We start from the raw sequence: 16,310 nt of genomic DNA, 5'->3' as shown, positions 1-16,310 counted from the left end.
CCCATTCTCTCAGCGGCTTGCTGCCCCATTCTCTTGTCTCGGCAGAGCCCAGCTGAGAAAAGGGGGCGACAGAGGCTGGATCCCCCGAAAGAAGTCTCCACCGAGATGAGAGAACGGGGTGGCAAGCCGCCGAGAGAATGGGGCAGTGGAGTGCTCTGCCGACAGAATGGGGCGGCTTGCTGTTTTCTCGGTGCAGCACGGCAGAGGCTGTATCTCCCAAAAGACGTCTCTGCTGAGATGAGAGAATGGGGTGGCAAGCTGCCGAGAGAATGGGGCAGTGGAGTGCTCCGCTGAGAGAATGGGGTGGTGGAGGCTTGCCGCCCATTCTCTCGGCAGAGACTTCTTTCGCGAGATCCAGCCTCTGCCGTGCTGCACCGAGAGAACAGCAAGCCGCCCCATTCTCTCGGTGGAGCACTCCACCGCCCCATTCTCTCGGCGGCTTGCCACCCCGTTCTCTCATCTCAGCAGAGACGTCTTTCGGGGGATCCAGCCTCCAGCTGCTGCATTTCCCAGCCTCGGCTTATACTTGAGTCAATAACTTTTTCCAGTTTTTTGGGGGTAAAATTAGGGGTCTCAGCTTATACTCAAGTCGGCTTATACTCAAGTATATACGGTAGTTAAAAAAGATTGCTATCAGACCTCTCTTGAAGTTAGAAGATCTTGGAATCTTAACTCTGTTCTTCCTTGAATGCAAAATAGTGGGAGATCTCATATTTCAAAATAGTGAATGGACAGGTCAAACATTTTAACTTATTCTGTACTTACTCTGTTCAGTTGTTGATCTCCTAGGGAGATCCCGGTTCAAACCTAAACTGGAAATCCTAGGAGGGGAAAAAACCAGGTTCAAAGCAAGAAACAGCTTCAAAAAAAGGTTAAATTCTTGTCTTGTACTTGCTTTTGAAAATGAACAATGGACAAGGATCTTATATATTTAAAACTATAAGAATATTATATATATATATGGAATGTAATTGTCTTAACAGCAGAGGGAACCAAGCATCAAGCATATACAGTGGGTGTGAGGCAGGTAGAGAGAAGTATAATCAGTGATGGGATTCAGCTGATTTGCACCAGTTCAGCAGAACCGGTAGCTAATTTTTTGTTGCCCAGGCCCAGAATAGACTTCTGGAAGAGGCATCCGCACAGAGAAGTGGTTGTTCACATATTTGAATCCCACCACTGAGTATAATGCCATTAGGATTACTGAATTGCAGTGTGCAGCATCATTTGCTTGAAAAATCCCTCCAATGGCTTGTCCAGGAGCCTCTTTATATATACTGGGGGGAAAATCAATATGTATGTTATTCCTTAGGGTATTATCTCCACCCCTTTATAGAAAATGAATGAGATTTTTTTTTCAAAAGTAATACCAGGAACATTTATCTGAGGATGCAGAGAGGAGGAAATTGGCTCCATATATACTTTAGAACAGTGTTTTTCAACCTGGGCAACTTTAAGATGTGTGGACTTCAGCTCCCAGAATTGCCCAGCGAGCAGTCCACGCATCTGTTTTAGAGAATAGAGTGAAATGACCACAACCCGTGTTTCCTTCTGCTAATGTTAAAAGCGGTAAACTTTTTTTTCTGAGTAAGTATCTGCTAAACTCTTGTTATTGCCTATACGACTTTAAGAGATACAGATATAGTTTGGGATCTTGTTCAAGGCGGTAAGGAAACCAGAGGCAGCCCTTTAGCTATGCTCACTGGGGACACAGCATATTAGTTCTAGACCTTTCTGGTGTATTTAATTTTTCCCTAACTGTGAAGGTGGTCCTGAGGTCTTCTGGATGCAATATGGCTGCTTTGAGTGGTAATCAGAAGTACTATACATAGCCAAGTGAGATTTCACAAGGCCATCAAAACATGTTCTGGCACACCTATATATGACATTACAATAGTCTAAAAAGGGCCCAAGTCTGCATTCTGATGCTGCGATGCAGATCTCATCACTAGCCTCTTCTGCATCATTTCTATGAGCAGGTACAGTTGTACAACTTTTCCACTATTGCCACAATTCAGATGCGTAGGCTACCAATACTATATATTTCACACAGCCAAACAGAAAGTAAAATATAGGTCATCCTTTACTTACAGCCATAACTGGGACCCCAACCTCCACTGCTAAATGAATTTGTTAAATGAGTAGCACCCAATTTTATGACTGCTTTGGCTGCGGTCATTAAGTGAATCACCTGATTGTTAAATAATTTTGGCTCCCCCTCTCTAACTTTGCTTGTCAGAAGCCAGCTAGGAAAGCCGCAAATGGTGATCATGTGACCCTCGGTCCCTGCAGCCATCATAAATATATGCCAGTTGCCAAGTGCCTGAATTTCGAACATGTGACCGTAAGGATGCTGAGAAGGTCATTAGTGTGAGGATGGCTTGTAAATTTCCTGTTTTCAGTACTGTTGTAACTTCAAATGGCCATTAAACAAAAGGTTGGAAATCAAGGACAATCTGCAACAAGGAAACTCAAAGGAAGTCAATATTACCAATATACTCTGATACTAAGCCTTCCCTTCCCACTCTTTAAGGTAAAGGTAAAGGTTCCCCCGCACATGTGTGCTAGTCGTTTCCGACTCTAGGGGCCGGTGCTCATCTCCGCTTCAAAGCTGAAGAGCCAGCGCTTGTCCAAGGATGTCTCTGTGGTCATGTGGCTTGCATGACTAGACGCCAAAGGCTAGGCTGGCTCAGGAATTCTGGGAGTTGAAGTCCACAAGTCATAAAAGAGCCAAGTTGCCTACCCCTGCCATAGGGTCACAGCAGCAGCGTCAGGGGATATTTGTTTTATAGCTCTGTGCTGAGCTCTGCCATTTCTGGGACCAAGATCTAGCTAGCCAAACATGGCTGCTTCAGGATTAACTTGAAGAAGGCAGAAAAACTACTTTCTGATCTTGTGTTCCAGACAAGATGGATGTCCTGGAAATCATGATCTTCAATGTATATCCTGAAGGAATGTTCAGGGTTCTTCATTGAAATATATTTAAGCAAAACATGGATCACCTCTCTTTGATCATAGATGTTCCCACATAATGCCTAAACACATCTTGCCATCTCTTCCATGGACACAGATCATCATGCCATTTGCACGTGTCTGCATGTGTCTCCTCAGCTGAAGCACTCGCCTGGTGGTTCCAATCCTCAAATGCCTTAAATCTGACTTTCCAGGGGGACGGTGGCATGAAGGGTCTTGCTGAGGCAAAGCATGGCCATTCCACACACTCCAGCATTTATAGGGTGCCACACCAATTGTAACAGATGTCTGACAGAAGGCAAGAGGTCCACTGCCTTCAAATATCAAACATACCATGAAGGAAACTGAGGCAGAAGTGGACCCTAGGAGCAGGGCTAAATAGGGGAGCAATGCACATCTTCATCTGAAAGTTATTGCAAGAATTGCTGAGATAAGGTGCTTGAAATGATCTTCTTTAACCAAAAGGAATTGCTAAGTTTTGCTTACTATTTTTAATAATTAATCTGATGCAAAAACAAACAAAAAAATTTAAGTGATTTAGAGGCCCTTTGAAGAATTCCTGGGAAGTGAAATGTGCTGAACTGACAGCTGTGCCAGAATTATAAAGAGACCCTGATGCTTTATCTCTCCCCAATGCTCCTCCTTGCCCCCTCCCCACTGGGAAGCTGCTCAAACTGTTTTTCAATCCATCTCTCCTGAGCTAATGTAGCCTAAATATATTTTTGTACACGTCATGTACGGATAGCAGCAATAATGCATTTTTGCAGCCACCATTTCTAGTTACCAAGTCCCTTTGGCTCTAAATGATCCAGATATCTGCCAGGATTGAAAAGCCACTTTGCTATTTCAGCTGTGACTCCAAGATAAGGCAGGTGGCAAACACATCTCACTGGACAGCAGGTTTGTTTGAAAAATACACATGCTTCATTTTGGGGAAACATTCAGGGGAGCTCGCTTTGCCCTTTATTCACTCCCTGCTTCTTCTGTCTGACCAGCAGGATGACCTTCATGTTCCTCTTTCCAGACTGAAGTTCACCTGGTGCTTCGGGACTCTGGGCAAACCAATTGCAGATGTCCTTGTGGACAGGTGAGATCTCAGGGCAGCAAGAAAAGTGGGGGTAGGAGATCAAGGCTGTTGAGATGCTGTTTGAAAAACTACTTACAACTCAGGCTCAATTCCTCAGCTGAGTACATGTACCCTTTTCTGCAGACAGATCACACATTCCACGATGATGTTGGCTTTTTCACAAATCATTTTTGTAAGTTTAAATAACACCCAATAAAGCCAGTGACCAAGTACTGGGGGGGGCGGGGAATTCAGAAATTCAAGCTGCTGGGTATTGCAGATTCTATAGACAAGGCAACTCACCTGCAGAAGATTGGCACAGTGAAGACTTCACTTACTGTAGCAGAACCAGACACACAGTTAACCAACTGGGTAATTATTGTCTAGGAACTCCAATTCCACCTTCTATCACTTTATCTTAAACAGCCTAGTGGTGTGCCATAAAGGTGGCAGGAACTGGAGAAAGATATCCCGGAAAGAGTGCTTTTACCTCCAAAACGCCATTGAGTCTCTATTAATAGCATTCAGTCATTCGAGTCACTGTCTTGCAGCAATTATCATCATTTTGCCGGAAAGTCATACAGTAAGTGGAGACAGAAGTTACTGCACATTGTATCTATGTTCTGCTCACACTTCCATTAGTGTCCTGGTTTGTTATATCCACCATGAGATTGAAAAAGAGAGAGGTTGCAACATTTTAAAGTTGCAATTATTGCCAAGAAAAAGAGTATACCATTAGGTAACATTATATCAATGTGATGTATCCAGAAGGCCACGCAGTTCTGCAAAGAGAACCCAACTGCTTTACAATAACAGGAGTATCAGTTCATACCATGGTAACTGCCTAGGAAAATTCAGCTATCTGAGAAACATGTTGTTAAATAACAAGCAAAACAGGGAGGTTGTTTGTGGCATGTAAATAGACGACCATCCCTAAGTATAGAAAATGGCTATTGCAGAAGCTTTCATTTGCTTGGTTACCATCATCCTGCAGGTATCTTGGGATGTATTATGCTGCAGCGTTAACAGGGGAGCCCATTGCCTGTAGGTTTGGAAGCAAGCCCCACTGAATCTCCCCTGAGTTAAGTGAGCATTGCAACCCTGGTTCAGGGACTGAAGGATGCTATTTGTCAATATGCTATTGGCTGGCGCCTCAACCAAGCCTGTATAACTGCACCAATTGGAAACTACTCAAGAGAAGGTAAATACCTATTTTTCAATATGATGAATGGCCTTGGAGAGAGGGGAAGATGTTACCTATTCCAAGACTCTAAATGCATTATTTAAGCAGGCAACCTGTTTATGTTCTCTCCAAATGAAAAATTAATGCACCAGAGGCTCTTTTGTGTTTTCACAGGAAAATAAATATATTTGGAAACTTTTTCCTCTTGAAGAAGAAAGAAAAGGCCTTTCTGTTGCCAATGTCAGAAAATCAACTATCAATCGTCTCCCTGTGCGAAAAGGGGACAACTCTATTAATGAGTAGCCAGGTATTAACATAACAGAGCAGCCCCATTAATCTCCTGAGCACTGTAAGGTGCTGACACAAATAAGCTGAAGCAAAGCTTTGTTGTTTTGCTTTTAATGGGAAAATGAAACAGCAGTTGCAGTTCACCCTCTATTATCAATTGGAACATGCCAAACACACTCACTAATGCTAAATGTTTGAGCCCAAAGGCCTAAAGTTAAAATCTACAAGTGTTTTCAAATAGGCACACCCATCACAGAATTAACCTTGAACTCTAATTTAGAAATGAGGAAAAGAGTCTGATTTTACTCAGGGCCGAATCTGAACAAGATTGGCAATGCTGAAAATGGATGCCTCTTATTGGATAGTATAGACCAGGGGTAGGCAACCTCGGCTCTTTTATGACTCATGGACTTCAACTCCCAGAATTCCTGAGTCAGCATAGCATAGCTTAGCTGACTCAGGAATTCTGGGAGTTGAAGTCCATGAGTCATAAAAGAGCCGAGGTTGCCTACCCCTGGTATAGACCATCCAAGCATGACAGAATGAGTGCTGGGCACTGAATTTTTCAACATTGTTGTTAGTGACTGGATGAATAAATTTTCTCATTTCGCAGGATGATTAATAGCCTAGAAAATAAAATAAAATTCAAAATCATCTTTGTAGATTAGTAAAATTGGCTGGAAAAAAAGCACATCTACTGTGAGAACAGACTGCTGGAGTAGATTGACCGGGGACCAGATCCACCGGGGCACTGCTTACATTTTTAGGCACCAGCCTTAGGTACCAATGTTGGGGAGTGCCAATGCTGCCTCTCCTTTTAAATCATTCTAGCAGTGAAAGTCTTTGCCTCAGCAGAAAATGATCCCATCAGTCAGTGAGGATCTAAGGGTGTCATATGCCCTTGAACTAGCATTGCCAACTGTTGCTGTTTTTAACTATTTAGTTTTTTCCAACTCTTGGTGACTTTACAGGCAAATGCTCTCCATGCTACCCTGTTATGCATATCTTGCTTCAGCTGTTGGATGTTCAGCTTTGTATCAGATTTGATGTTATCAAGCCAGTATGTTCTTTGCTTGCCCCTTCATTTTTCTCCACCTGGCACTGCTAACAGGAGAGATGAATTTTCAACTTTCCATTTCTTCAGATTCAGCCCTGGATTGATTTGGGCTCCCCCCCCCTTATTGCTATAATAGAAGCCAAGCTGAACAGTGTGTGACTGATATTTCTCCCCAAAACACCTATACATTTTATCTTCAAGAGCTCAACGTAGGGTGAGAAATTTGGAAAGGGTGAATTATCCAGCGAGTGTCTTGGCAGAGAAGGGAGTTTGAACTCAGTGCTAGTCCATTACCTTCACCATTATGGGTAGTTTGGGCTCTCCAACAATATTTGGGGTCAGTGTTAAAAGAGAGGGCCAAAAGGAGGACATTAACTTTATTGGTTGCAGAATGATTCCTCATTCTGAAAAGGAACGCACTCTTCAATTATTTAAATGAAATAAATGGATTTTTTCCTCATGTGCTGAAGGCTGTGGAGGAAAAAATAATCATCAAGGAGAGGAGTGTCCCAATTATTAGACCAGCTATGACAAGAGCGTCTGTGAGCCTGTGATGATAGCCACAAGGGTCTCCTCTCTTCGGTCTCCGAGGCCCTCTGCTTCCACCTAATTTCTTATTTATTGCATTTAGAAACTTATTTGGCTGACTCTGCACTTGCTGCTTTGGTACACCTCGTCCTCTACTATGCGTCTCATACATTTTAAAGACAATTTTATTAAAAAAATAAATAAAGCAGGTGAATTAAATAACACCCTGTCCAGCCTTGGACTCAGAAAAGGTGATTTAGGGAAGCTGCAAAATGTACTTGGAAGGAAGGTGACTGCGAAATGCTTGTCTCCTTTCTTTGCTAGAATTTATTATGGCTCCTCAGATATAAGTGTCAATTTGGGACAAGGCGGGAGAGACATCCTTTCAATTAGTAAGCTGTCTAGTTTTTATGAACTCTGAACCTCTGGCTTGGGCTAAAGGGAGAGTGATGAGCAATCCTACACTTAATATGCTTAACAGTTATTAGTCTTCTCTGCAACCCTTAAAGATTATTTGATTTTCTCTGTCACCCTAAGGGTTATAGTTTGCCTGTGATCCTAGCAAAGGGAAGAAATTTGGTCTTAAAAAAACACAGACGAGTCTATCCTTGAAACAAGTCGTCCTGTGCACGAGGGGTAGATTTCAAAGTAGCTTTCCCTAGCCTGGTATCCTTCAGAAGTGTTGGGACTATGACTCCCAACGTTCCCAGCCAGCATCCAATTGTCAACTTAATGCTTCCAGAGATGCCACGTGGGGAAGGTTAGCTCTAACATTAGTCAGCATCTTCCTTAAGTACTAAACCTAGGTCTGCTTCAAAAAATAAAACTGGTGTGAGAGGCTTCTTCCATATTGATTACTTTTTATTGCAAGTATTAACATTTATATCCCAATTCCCTCCCCAAATTTTGGGGCAACATAATTAGTTTATCACTCTACTTCAGGGGTGTCAAACTCAATTTCATTGAGGGCCGCATCAGCATTGCGGTTGCCCTCAGGGGGCTGGGTGGGTGTGGCCAGGGTGGGCGTGGCCTACTGGGTGGGCGTGGCTAGAGTGCGTATGGCCTACTGGGTGGGCATGGCCAGCTCTACATCGTTCGCATCAAGGGTGCCTATGGGGGCCTGGGCAGGAGTGGGACAGATCTGAGGGTCTCTGGCAGAAGGAGGGTCTCTGGGCCAGGGCCAAGGCAGTGGGGGCCATTCCCTCACTGTTTCCAGGATGGCTTCGCGGGCCAAATGAAACCACTTCGCGGGCCGCATCTGGCCCCCGGGCCTTGTGTTTGACATGTCTGCTCTACTTACTATTTATTTCTCAATTTCTATTTTAACTAAGTAGGTTTGGATGGGAAAAATAAGGATGTAATATTTCCAGGATATGATCATGACATGTTGAAACAGAGGTGTTGTAAGACCAACCTAATTATGCTTTTGCGAGACAGAGAGAAGCAGAAAGAATTATTCCTCTCTTCCCCATCCTAAATGATTATGGAAGGTATGTTAATCTTTTTAAAGAAGCAGAACACAGTTGATGACAGTCTGAATATAGAAGAAAATGAGAATAGGGAGGAAACAAAAAAAACCCACACACCTGCTTTAGAGTCTTTCTAGTTCTCAAGTATTTATCAGTTACTTATTCAATTTATATATTGTCTTCTGTTAAAAGTAAGATATTAAATGGCTTAATCACTTGCAAAAACATAAAAAGTAATACAGGTAGTCTTCAACTAACAGTTCATTGAGTGACCGTTCAAAGTTTCAATGGCACTGAAAAAAGTGACTTATGACCATGATTCACACTTATGACCATTGCAGCATCCCCATGGTCACATGATCAAAATTCAGATGCTTGGCAACTGACTCGTATTTATGAAGGTTGCAGTGTCCTGGGGGTCAGGTGATCACCTTTTGCGACCTTCTGAGAAGCAAAGTCTATGGAGAAGCCAGATTCACTTAACAACTATGTCACTAACTTAACAACTGCAGTGATTTACTTAACAACTGTAGCAAGAAAGGTAGTGAAATGGGGCAAAATTCACTTAACAAATGTCTCACATAGGAACATAAATTTTGACTTCAATTGCGCTCGTAAGTTGAGGACTACCGGTAAAATCAACCACATAAACCATGGATTTAATAATAAAAAGAGCTGGCAAAAGAGATTTTTGATCTAAATGTGACCACCTAGGGCTCACAGCCATAAACTAAGCCAGCGGCCCCCAGCCTTTCCAACTTGGTGGACCAGTGTGGGGGGAGGGGATGGTTCCGTAAGAGCGCCGGGTGTCCACACCTGCCTGTTGCATAAGAGGAGCTGCACCACACGCCTGCATGCCTACCGCTAGTGCGGTCCACTTCCAAACAGGCTACAGCTCAGTAGTGGCCGCAGCCTGGGGGCTGGGGACCCCTGATCTAAGGGCCACAGAGGAGAAGGCCACTTTGCTGGCCCCATCAGATGGGTGCCTGAATATAAAGCACCTCCTGATTCTCGGTGTTCAAGCAGATTTAGAAAGGGAGATGAAGTGACTGAATGGTCATTGCTTTATTCTGTTGCACAGAAAGCAGGCAAAAATAACAAGCAAGTAAAGTTGTACTTTCTGAACTGGAATAGCATTTTGCAACCCTGTTTTGGACCCCTGGTGCCTTTCTGTGTGAGGTTTAATCATGCAATATCCAAAATGTGTGCGCTCTGAGAACATATCCACAGAAAACAGGGGGGACATTTGAAAAAATGAAACTGAATTTTATAAACATCAAATGTTAGAAGAAAGAAGAAATAAAGGGCAAGCATCTCTCATTAGGGTGATACGTAAGAAAATAATTTTTCATTGATGACAGGTCAGGAGGAAGAAGAGGAGGTGAAGATGGTGGTAATTGGAGCCCTTGAGTGGAATGAAAGTCCCAGGAGAGAAGGAAGTAAGAAGATATAGTTACTAAATGAAGCAATGATTGAAGGAGGAGAAGGTAACAATTTTCAAATAGAGAGCTGTCATAATGAAGATGGAATATACTGCGTGGTTAGACAAAGCCCAAGAAAGAATTGATTTAGGTTGCGGTGTGGTCAATTTAGATTAAATATTGCTAGAAAATGTTGAAGTAGCTATCTAGGACAGTTGAAAAAATATTGTCTACAGACTGTAAAGGAAAAGCTCACACCTACTGTATATCTTGAGAGCGAAGTCAAAGACAAACTTCCAGGATGACTTTGTGGAAAAATGCCTAGGAATGTGGTGTCAAGTGGAAGCATGCGTAATCCAGATGGGTTTTCCCTCCTTTTTTTGCAGATTTTTGCCTTGCATATGTAAAGCTTAATGGGGAAAAAAAGTCTCATGTATTTCTTGTGCCATGTCCTTTTGTGAAAGTACAAATGGACATGCATGAAAGATGGGTACATGACACTCAAAACAAAGCAGAATGCATGTGGAAATATGTCAGAATGAAGATACTTTTTTAAAAAGGTGGGGAAAGGATGGTTCTGTGAGAACTACTATATATGAAATAAGGATGAGAAACCAAGACCAACCAATGCAACTAAAATATATCCTTTCCCCTTATTTTTTATATAAATGGAATTAAAATAAAATAAAAAAATAAGGGAAAAGGATATATTTTGCCTTGAGAACAGAAAGAGGAGGGAATATATAAAATGACTTTTCAAATGCTTGAAGAGAAATTACAGACCTGCTCTTTATCACCCCAGGGTGCAGGGTATGGAATAATGGTCTAAAGTTGTAGGAAGAAACATTTCAGCTGAATGTTAGGAAAAACGCTGTAAGAGCAAAGGCATTTTGACAGTGTGGTACTAATTACTTGGTAAAGTCAAGGCTGTACAACCCTGGATGTGACAGGGAGATTTCACTTTGGATCTCTGCCTTGAGCAAAGGTTTGGATCAATGAACTAAAATGTCCCTTTTTAACATTATGAATCTATTCAAGTCAAAGACAGGTCAACCCCCCAAAAAACCTGTCACATTATTTTGTCACCTGAGGCAGAAAATGCCACAGTTCCCTGACAGTAGAAACATAACTGTAATAAATTATATAGTCTATAATCTGTTGTTTCCTGATATTCAAAATTTGTGATGGCTGCTTAAATGTGAAACTGTCAGTCTCCATGATAAAAACTATCACCAATACGCATATATGATGAATATACATTTGATACCCTGAAAAGAAAGGAAAATGTGAGAAGGAGAAGGGGTCACCTTTCTGGAAATATTTACCTGTGCACCATCTATCTTCCATAGCTCCTACCCACCTCGTATAACTTGGCAGCATTGACATGTTCTTGGTCCCTTTGATTAAACAGAGATACCTGATACGGTTTAAGAAATGGGCCTTTTCTACTAAAGCACCAGTTCTCTGGAATACATTTCCTCAGAGAGTTGCTATCCCTTATCCTGACTTCATTTAAACAAGTCTTTAAAATCTAGCTCTTTCTTCAGACTTACGACTAGAGTGGGTGATAGATCCTTTGTGCAGTGATTTATTGATTTTTTTATTATTATCATGATATTTTATTGATTTTCTATTTTTACAAATCATAAGTGCTTAGTAAACAATGTGTTGTCTGTGTTCATTTTTTATTTAAAGATATATATTTAATTCCTAATCTCTACCCCTTTTTCCCGGCCAGTGAAAACCTATATCCCATATTTGAAATTATTCTGTGTCTTCTTTTTCTTTGTCCTTCAATATTGCTCTATCCATTTCTACACGTTCCAATGTTTTCTTGATCCTCTCTTCTTCAGGTAATATTTCTTCATTTTTCAAACACTAAACAAATATCATTCTTACTGCTATTAATACATACAGCATTAAGTATATACTTCCTCATCACATTGTTCTAATATTATATCTAATAAAAATAATTCCAGTTTATAACATCTTTTCTATCCAGCTCATATCTCAATTATATTTGCAGTTGAGGCCACCTTATTGAACCAATACCTTGTTTTCCCAACTCTTATTTCAATTTTAGTTTCCCTTCAGTATTTCAAATATATTTATAGGTTATAATTTTCTCAAAGTTGATTAAGTTTGGGTGAGTAAAAGTTTCCCTTGTTATGAGCCATACTGATGTTTTTATATTTCCCATCCCATAGGAAAGTGTGTCATTCTAATTATAAATCATATCTTTCTAAGGCTGAGCGCCAAAGAATTGAGGCCTTTGAACTATGGTGCTGGAGAAGACTCCTGCAAATCCCTTGGACTGCAAGGTGATCAAACCGGTCAGTCCTAGAGGAGATCAACCCTGACTGCTCTTTAGAAGGCCAGATCCTGAAGCTAAAACTCAAATACTTTGGCCACCTAATGAGGAGGAAGGACTCACTGGAGAAGAGCCTAATGCTGGGAAAGATTGAGGGCAAGAGAAGAAGGGGACGACAGAGAATGAGGTGGCTGGATGGAGTCACTGAAGCAGTAGGCGTGAGCTTAAATGGACTCCAGAAGATGGTAGAGGACAGGAAGGCCTGGAGGAACATTGTCCATAGGGTCGCGATGGGTCGGACACGACTTCACAGCTAACAACAAAGGCTTATCTAACACAACCAATTTTATAGTCAATGCAACAATATACTACTTAAATCTAAATTTAAATTTAACATCATCTCATAAAGTTCTTATATTCTTTATATATATAGCCTTTGTAGTCCAATAAGTTCCAAAATATAGGTCCACCATCAAACAGAGTATTTTGTAACAGTTCTTCTGTCCAGGAATCCAAGAATTATCAACCAACTGATGTTTGTAATACAAAATGACCAACCAGCATGGGAATTGAAGTCCATGAGTCATAAAAAAGCCAAGGCTGCCTACCCCTGAACTAAGAGCTTCACTAAGGATCAAAGAAGCTAAGTAGTTATCTGTGTCTGGGCTTTGTGCCAAGTCCACTCTATACACAACAAAATTAGTGCTGTACCTCTCTGCTTCCACTAGATGTCCTTAGATATCCATTTTCCAGCACTTAAAGCAAACAATTATTTCTAGTTTAAAGTTTCTTGAATTTTACCCCAATGTTCTTTCAAAAAAAGATCTTAACAGTTTTCTCAGTTCTCAAGATTTATCAAAGCTATGTCTTTATATTACTTCCACTTTAGTGTTGTATTCTTCTCTTTTTTTGTCCCTCAAGAGGAATTGGACCACCGCTTTTATTTCTCTGGAAGAGTGGGGAAAAAATCCCCTTCTTTCTCACGTTTGGGGACTTCTTGCTTTTTGGGAGTCTGTCTTTTCCAGGAGTCAAGAATCAAAATAGTAGAGCAAGGATCAATATTCTCACCCAATTCCAAGCACACTGTTTAAAATGCTGGCAAGTGCTTTCTTTGTTTGGTTGTCAGTAGCTTGGACTAGCCACAGAAATGCAACCAGTCTTTCCCCTGCCAGTTTGGAGGGCTTTCCCCAGATCAAATGGATCGACCATCATCTTTCCATGATCAACGAAGGTCCCCTCCTTCTTCATCGCCTCTCTGGGGTGACTTTAGGCCCGTTAGAGCCCCCTGGCAGGGAGAAATCAGCTGTGGGAATCAGAGCTCTGCTTTCCTTCAGCTGCATTGTCACGATGCAAACTGGAAGTTCTGATTTATTGACTTTTGTTGATTTTTCCAGACATGCTTTCTATGATATTGTTTCTTATTGTATATACTAATAAATCTGATAAATAAATCAGTGTGAAATGAGTGAGCAGGTCATTTAAAAATCTGCAAGTATTCTATATTGCAAAGACAGTGACTGCATGGTACAGGTTAAAAGATCCCAACTGACCATCTAATTTGTAGCTAGGTCTGCTCTGAATCTCAGTGTGTGGTTATTAAATCAGATGGACTTTTGCCCCTTCAACAGAGAACTAGATTAGGTCTTGTTTTAGCCACGCATTAAAGTGTAAATGAGTTGAAGATTAAATTTCAGGAGTTTCTGCACTCCAGTGAAATTGCTTGATGGATGTTTTGGCAGTATCACTGCTAAGACTAAGGGGGCCTTCGCCTAGGTTCGCCTGGTGCGCCAGTTGCGGCCCTATCTAGACCGGGATGCCTTACGTACGGTCACTCACGCCCTTGTGACCTCTCGTCTGGACTACTGCAACGCTCTCTACATGGGGCTACCCTTGAAGACCACTCGGAGGCTCCAACTGGTACAGAATGCAGCCGCAAGAGTTGTGTTGGGAGTTTCCTGACAGTCCCATGTTACACCTCTGCTCCGCGAGCTGCATTGGCTTCCAGTTGTCTTCCGGGTGAGATTCAAGGTGTTGGTAATGACCTACAAAGCCCTACATGGCATGGGTCCGGAATACCTTGGGGAGCACCTGCGGCCGGCGTCAACTTCCCTCCGCCCAGTACGCTCCCACAGAGAGGGCCTCCTCAGGGTGCCACCAGTCAAAGAATGTCGACTGGTGGCCCCCAGGGGGAGGGCGTTCTCTGTGGGCACGCCAGATTTATGGAACCATCTTCCGGTCGAGCTCCGGATGGCCCCTGACCTCCGCTCCTTCCGGCGCGATCTCAAAACCTACCTTTTCGAACAAGCTGGCCTGGCCTGATGGGATGGGGTGGGGTTTTATTAATCTGTTTTAATCTATCAATGTGTTTTAACTTATTCATGGGCATTTGTTTAATCGCTTTTAATTTTTGTATCTTGTTTTTTAATATGTATTGCCCTGTTCACCACCCTGAGTCCTTCGGGAGAAGGGCGGTATACAAATAAAATAAATAAATAAATAAATAATAAGATACCCCCTTTCATCCAAGTGAGAGATCTGGTAGCTGGAGGTTGATGAAGAGGATGCTTTGTGGAGAAGGTGTTCAGTGTATTGTAGGCTCCCTCTTAGCATTTCTCATTTTATTCTGAGTAATCAATTGGGCTGCTTCGGAGAGGTTGTTTACGACTTGTAATTTATATAATTTGATTTGACAGTAATTCCATCGTCATTCCATTGATTTACATGGCACTTTTTCTCCCTGTGCTTTGTTCAGTCTTTATATGGGTGGTTATTTTTATTATTTATATATTTGCTTCATTATTATTGCTTTTCATATTGCTTTTTCATTCAAAGAAACTACAATAGAAAAATGCATGTAAGATTAAGTCTTTCATTTCTGCTTAGGGCAGTGATTGAAGTCTTATTGAACAGCCTAATGAAGCCAACTGGTTATTATCATGCAGTCAATTATTTCTGAGTTGAATCACACCAAACTCTTGGTAGAAGTTTACTAGATTCATCATGGCCCTTATCCATTTCAGTTTCTTCTGAAATTCATAAAGATAAGATGAATGATTTTCACTTCGTTATCTCTCACTTTCTAAAATTGCTTGATTAATGATGATATTCCATTATCATTGGAATAGGGGAAGATAAAATATTTTAAATATTTTTTAAGACTGATCTTTTGCTTATTTTCTTTTGTTTCATCATTGTACAAACTACTCAATGTACAGAAATGGTTTTGCTCCAAAATGCATCCCATAGGTCCTCATTCCTGGCAACACAATTTTCAGTTTTGCTCAGAGACAAGCAGAGAAAACTTTACATGGTTCTGTAGTCACCTGGTCCAGAATGTGTACAGCTGAAATGGAAACCTGATATATTTGTGTGTGTGTATGTGTGTGTATACAATGTTTATATTCAGACTCTGATGAAACAATATATACTTAAAACTATAAATTTATTATTATTATTCCTGAAATATTTTTCTAATCCAGCATCTTTTGTCAACAATGAATACTGTATAATTATGCCAAGTGGCACGTTGATGCCTATTTCATTAAGAATTAAGCATTGATAGTTAGCCATCTTACTGGCAATTAATTGTTCTTAACAGTCTAGTGTAACTTTGTCATTAACACTAGTGACCAATTTTTTTTTTACTATGGGACTCTTATCTTTTTAAAAAAAGAGAGAGATTACAGGTCACAGCTAAACAAACTAAAGCAAGAATTTTGGAGAAAAATCTCTTCCAAATGCCAAAAAGAGCAGCTGCTGGATTAGTAAGATTAGTAAAGTACAGGAAATTATCACATTCAATGTAATTGTTTTAAGTTTAATAAAAATTAAATTAAAGGTAACTAGGCTAGTTTTTGTCAGACAACTATTTTCTTCTTTTTATAATTTTATTACATTTTCATAATATAAAATACAAATGAAAATAAAAGTAGTAGGGAAATAGAAAAGAGAAAACGGGGGGGGGAGAACTGTGGGGTAAAGGGGAAAAGAAGAAAAAAAGCATTAACTTCCAAC

Source organism: Vipera ursinii (assembly GCF_947247035.1).
Source record: "Vipera ursinii genome assembly, chromosome: 1".
NCBI classification, from domain to species: domain Eukaryota; kingdom Metazoa; phylum Chordata; class Lepidosauria; order Squamata; family Viperidae; genus Vipera; species Vipera ursinii.
This window is presented reverse-complemented; position numbering follows the sequence as displayed.